Consider the following 6,703-nt stretch of genomic DNA (forward strand, 5'->3'; position numbering starts at 1 on the left):
ATGATTTTCAAAAATGCTTGAATTAGTTTTCATGTTTTTTAAATTATTACCTTTTTTTCCAAAAAGTTAAAGTTCCTAGCTTAAAATTAAATTTACACCCCAAGACGAATTTTCATCCCCTTTTTAGCCCCCTTAGGGATTGAATTTCCAAAAACGTTGCAATTACTTTTTTTTGTAATCGGCTATTATGTCTTTCTAAGAAGTTTCAAAGCATTTGTAATGGATTCAAACTTTGAACCCCATTTTAACCCTGTTAGGGAATGAATTTTACAAATCGCTGAAATCACTTTTATTGTATTCTAAAAATATCCCCAAATACAAAGATTCAAATCCCGCGCTCGAAAAAATGCATGATATCCATACAAACTTTCAACCCCGTTTTCACCACCATAGGGATGAATTTTCAAAAACGCTGAAATTAGTTTTCTTGTATTTTAATATAATACCTTTTTACAAAGTTTCAAGTTCCTAGCTTCAAATAAAATTTGCACCTGAAGACGAACTTTCATCCCCTTTTTAACCCCCTTAGGGGTTGAATTTCCAAGAACGTTGCAATTACTTTTTTTTGTAATCGGCTATTATGCCTTTCTAAGAATTTTCAAAGCATTTGTAATGGATTTAAACTTTGAAACCCATTTTAACCCTGTTAGGGGATGAATTTTACAGAAAGCTGAAATTACTTTTATTGTCTTGTAATAGTATCCCCAAATACAAAGATTCAAGTCCCGCGCTCGAAAAAATGTTTGCTATCCATACAAACTTTCAACCCCTTTTTCACCACCTTAGGGGATGAATTTTCAAAAACGCTGAAATGAGTTTTCTTGTATTTTAATTTAAAACGTTTTTACAAAGTTTCAAGTTCCTTGCTTAAAATAAAATTTGCACCCGCAGACGAACTTCCATCCCCTTTTTAACCCCCTTAGGGGTTGAAATTCCAAAAACGATGCAATAACTTTTTTTTTGTAATCGGCTATTATGCCTTTCTAAGAAGTTTCAAAACCATTTGTAATGGATTCAAACTTTCAACCCCTTTTTAACCCTGTTAGGGGATGAATTTTACAAAACGCTGAAACTACTTTTATTGTCTTCTAATAGTATCCCCAAATACAAAGATTCAAGTCCCGCGCTCGAAAAAATGTTTTATATCCATACAAACCTTCAACCCCTTTTTCACCATTTTAGGGGTTTAGTTTTCAAAAACGCTGAAATTTATTTTCTTGTATTTTAATAATATATCTTTTAACGAAGTTTCAAATTCGTAGCTCAAAAGAAAACTTTAACCCCATACAAACTTTCATCCCCTTTTTAACCCTGTTAGGGGATGAATTTTACAAAACGCTGAAATTACTTTTATTGTCTTCTAATAGTATCCCCAAATACAAAGATTCAAGTCCCGCGCTCGAAAATTTTTTTGATATCCATACAAACTTTCAACCCCCTTTTCACCACCTTGGGGGATGAATTTTCTAAAACGCTGAAATTAGTTTTCTTGTATTTGAATTTGATACTTTTTTACAAAGTTTCAAGTTCCTAGCTTAAAATAAAATTTACACCCGAAGACGGACTTTCATCCCCTTTTTAACCCCCTTAGGGGTTGAATTTCTCAAAATCGCTTCTTATCTCTTGTACACTTTATAAATGCAATATTTTAATAGTATCCCCAAATACAAAGATTCAAGTCCCGCGCTCGAAAATTTTTTTGATATCCATACAAACTTTCAACCCCCTTTTCACCACCTTGGGGGATGAATTTTCTAAAACGCTGAAATTAGTTTTCTTGTATTTAAATTTGATACTTTTTTACAAAGTTTCAAGTTCCTAGCTTAAAATAAAATTTACACCCGAAGACGGACTTTCATCCCCTTTTTAACCCCCTTAGGGGTTGAATTTCCAAAAACGTTGCAATCACTTTTTTTGTAATCGGCTATTATGCCTTTCTACGAAGTTTCAAAGGATTTGTAATGGATTAAAATTTTCAACCCCTTTTTAACCCTGTTAGGGGATGAATTTTACAAAACGCTGAAATTACTTTTCCCTTCTTCTAATAATATCCCTAAATACAAAGATTCAAGTCCACCACTTGAAATTTTTTTTGATATCCATACAAACTTTCAACCCCTTTTTCACCACCTTAGGGGATGAATTTTCAAAAACGCTGAAATTAGTTTTCTTGTATTTTAATAATATATCTTTTTACGAAGTTTCAAATTTCTAGCTTAAAAGAAAACTTTAACCCCATACAAACTTTCATCCCCTTTTTAACCCCCTTAGGGGTTGAATTTCTCAAAATCGCTTCTTATCTCTTGTACACTTTATAAATGCAATATTTTAATAGTATCCCCAAATACAAAGATTCAAGTCCCGCGCTCGAAAATTTTTTTGATATCCATACAAACTTTCAACCCCCTTTTCACCACCTTGGGGGATGAATTTTCTAAAACGCTGAAATTAGTTTTCTTGTATTTAAATTTGATACTTTTTTACAAAGTTTCAAGTTCCTAGCTTAGAATAAAATTTACACCCGAAGACGGACTTTCATCCCCTTTTTAACCCCCTTAGGGGTTGAATTTCCAAAAACGTTGCAATCACTTTTTTTGTAATCGGCTATTATGCCTTTCTACGAAGTTTCAAAGGATTTGTAATGGATTAAAATTTTCAACCCCTTTTTAACCCTGTTAGGGGATGAATTTTACAAAACGCTGAAATTACTTTTCCCTTCTTCTAATAATATCCCTAAATACAAAGATTCAAGTCCACCACTTGAAATTTTTTTTGATATAGAAATAGAAATAGAATAGAAATACATTTATTTATGACAAACAAACACAGATGACAAAAACATGTTGACAAATATACAATGTATAACATTTAGTGAATAATGCCATAAAAGGGTCACAACTCAGCATGTTGCTGGCAAAGCCAGCGCTGTTCTTCCGTTGTAATATATCGGAAGAACAGCGCTGGCTGATATCCATACAAACTTTCAACCCCTTTTTCACCACCTTAGGGGATGAATTTTCAAAAACGCTGAAATTAGTTTTCTTGTATTTTAATAATATATCTTTTTACGAAGTTTCAAATTTCTAGCTTAAAAGAAAACTTGAACCCCATACAAACTTTCATCCCCTTTTTAACCCCCTTAGGGGTTGAATTTCTCAAAATCGCTTCTTATCTCTTGTACACTTTATAAATGCAATCTGGTGTGCAAATTACAACTTTCTGGCTTTTGTAGTTTCGGCTCTGCGTTGATGAATCAGTCAGTCAGTCAGTCAGTCAGGACACTTGCATTTATATATATATATATAATATATACTAGCTGTTGCCCGCGACTTCGTCCGCGTGGTATCTTATCTTAAATATTTTACATCTTTAGACCTATAAAGCAAGCAATGTTGAAATTAAGTACTTTTCTTTTTTAGCAAGTTGTATGAAGTTTTAAGTCAAATGATGTTGGTTGCCGAAATTACTTTTCTTGTATTCTTATAATAGGTACCTATGCCCTTATACAAAGATTCAAGTCCCGCACTCACAAAATATCTGATCTCCATACAAACTTTCAACCCCTTTCTCACCACCTTGGGGGATGATTTTCAAAAATGCTTGAATTAGTTTTCATGTTTTTTTAATTTAATACCTTTTTCTTGCAAAATTTCAAGTTCCTAGCTTACAATTAAATTTACACCCCAAGACGAACTTTCATCCCCTTTTTAACTCCCTAAGGGGTAGAATTTCCAAAAACGTTGCAATTACTTTTTTTTTGTAATCGCTATTATGCCTTTCTAAGAACTTTCAAAGCATTTGTAATGGATTCAAACTTTGAACCTCATTTTAACCCTGTTAGGGGATGAATTTTACAAAACGCTAAAATCACTTTTATTGTCTTTTAATAGTGTCCCCAAATACAAAGATTCAAGTCCCGCGCTCGAAAAAATGTTTGATATCCATACAAACTTTCAACCCCTTTTTCACCACCTTAGGGGATGAATTTTCAAAAACGCTGAAATTAGTTTTCTTGTATTTTAATTTAAAACGTTGTTACAAAGTTTCAAGTTCCTTGCTTAAAATAAAATTGGCATCCGCAGACGAACTTTCATCCCCTTTTTAACCTACTTAGGGGTTGAAATTCCAAAAACGTTGCAATTACTTTTTTTTTTAAATCGGCTATTATGCCTTTCTAAGAAGTTTCAAAACCATTTGTAATGGATTCAAACTTTCAACCCCTTTTTAACCCTGTTAGGGGATGAATTTTACAAAACGCTGAAATTACTTTTCCTTCCTTCTAATAATATCCCTAAATACAAAGATTCAAGTCCCACACTCGAAAAAATGTTTGATATCTATACAAACTTTCAACCCCTTTTTCACCACCTTAGGGGATGAATTTTCAAAAACGCTGGAATTAGTTTTCTTATATTTTAATAATATATCTTTTAACGAAGTTTCAAATTCCTAGCTCAAAAGAAAACTTTAACCCCATACAAACTTTCAACCCCTTTTTAACCCTGTTAGGGGATGAATTCAACAAAACGCTGAAATTACTTTTATTGTCTTCTAATAATATCCCCAAAAACAAAGATTCAAGTCCCGCGCTCGAAAAAAATTTTGATATCCATACAAACTTTCAACCCCGTTTTCACCACCTTGGGGGATGAATTTTCTAAAACGCTTATATTAGTTTTCTTGCGTTTGATTTTGATACTTTTTTACAAAGTTTCAAGTTCCTAGCTTATAATAAAATTTGCACCCGAAGACGAACTTTCATCCTCTTTTTAACCCCCTTAGGGGTTGAATTTCCAAAAACGTTGTAATCACTTTTTTTTAAATCGGCTATTATGCCTTTCTAAGAAGTTTCAAAGCATTTGTAATGGATTAAAATTTTCAACCCCTTTTTAACCCTGTTAGGGGATGAATTTTACAAAACGCTGAAATTACTTTTCCTGTCTTCTAATAATATCCCTAAATACAAAGATTCAAGTCCACCACTTGAATTTTTTTTTGATATCCATACAAACTTTCAACCCCTTTATCACCACCTTCGGGGATGAATTTTCAAAAACGCTGAAATTAGTTTTCTTGTTATTTAATAGTATATCTTTTTACGAAGTTTCAAATTCCTAGCTTAAAAGAAAACTTTAACCCTATACAAACTTTCATCCCCTTTTTAACCCCTTTAGGGGTTGAATTTTTCAAAATCACTTCTTATCTCTTGTACACTTTATAAATGCAATCTGGTGTGCAAATTTCAACTTTCTGGCTTTTGTAGTTTCGGCTCTGCGTTGATGAATCAGTCAGTCAGTCAGTCAGTCAGTCAGTCAGTCAGGACACTTGCATTTATATATATAGATAGAAGATAGATAGATAGATGAATTAGATCTCTAAGTCATATCCTGTGGAAATCGTTCAAGAGTATCTCCAGAATCGCGCAAATGTAAAATTTGGCAGGTTAGATCTTAAACATATCGTTATCGTATCTTGGTGATGTTTAATAGACGTCTATTTCATAATCCGAATCGGGCCCATAGAATTCATACCGGTAGACTTACACGGTACACTACCTCTGTGAATTGTGAGGTCGCTTCGGTGCACATGACATGACAGCGCTATGCACGTTTAACGTGGTCATAATCCATAATAATCATCTCATCACTTAGCATATCGGAGTGACCGCCATAGTGTGAATTTTGGGGTAGGCGAGTCAAACTGTTGGGTTTTTGCTACTTATGTCGGCTACATACGTAACGATAAATCGTTACGTATGTAGCCGGCATTAGAATCCTGTATGCATATTTTACACATAGGTACCTACATCCAGTTATTTACCTTCAAATAGCTGTTAACATGCATTTAAATACTAGTTTATGATTGATAGGTGATTAAGTGATTACAATCGATTTAAGTACCTAAGCAAACAAAATAAAGTAAATAATCAAAACACGCTACCGAATCGTTTAGGTAAGTCTTAAATATTAACTTTATGATGGTTGCTACAAGATGGAAAATCAGATGTATAAAACTATTTGTCAATCAATAATCAATTAATCATACACTAAAGGTACATGCATAGTATAGGAGACCTACCGGCGGAGTGGAATTAAACTTCCGGTTATAATAAATCTCTAATTAATAAGTAAATTACAACAACATTTAGAAAAATCAGCGATTGTTTCTGAATGTCATGCTTCAGCCTAAAACTCGTTGAACCATATACGGCCCCGACACTATCATTAGTAATGAAATGATTTTTCATGACACTTCAGCGTTTGGTCCAGTCCGGTCATTATATTCTAAAATCTCCCCACACACACTTATAGACGTGTGGCCAAAAAGGCCAGTCCGCTACAATAGTAGGTAATCACAGTTTAACAAGTAGCGGCCCGATTCGGATTTTGATATAGACATGTATTAGATATCTTTTGTTGGTAAAATTAAGTTTAAATTTTTTTATCATCATAATTACCTCGAATTTTAATTCACAAATAATTAAGTAAATATAAAACATTAAATTAGCTTACAAATCTTTTAGATATCACCAAGATACGATAACGATATGTTTAAGATCTAACTTGTCAAATATGACATTTGCGCGATCATGGAGATACTCTTGAACGATTTCCACAGGATATGACTTAGAGATCCAATTCACATCTAATAGATATCTTACTCTATCTAACGTAAAAGTGACATTGGTTGCCCGAATTGCGCT

The sequence above is a fragment of the Cydia fagiglandana genome, chromosome 2, assembly GCF_963556715.1.
Source record: "Cydia fagiglandana chromosome 2, ilCydFagi1.1, whole genome shotgun sequence".
Lineage (NCBI taxonomy): Eukaryota > Metazoa > Arthropoda > Insecta > Lepidoptera > Tortricidae > Cydia > Cydia fagiglandana.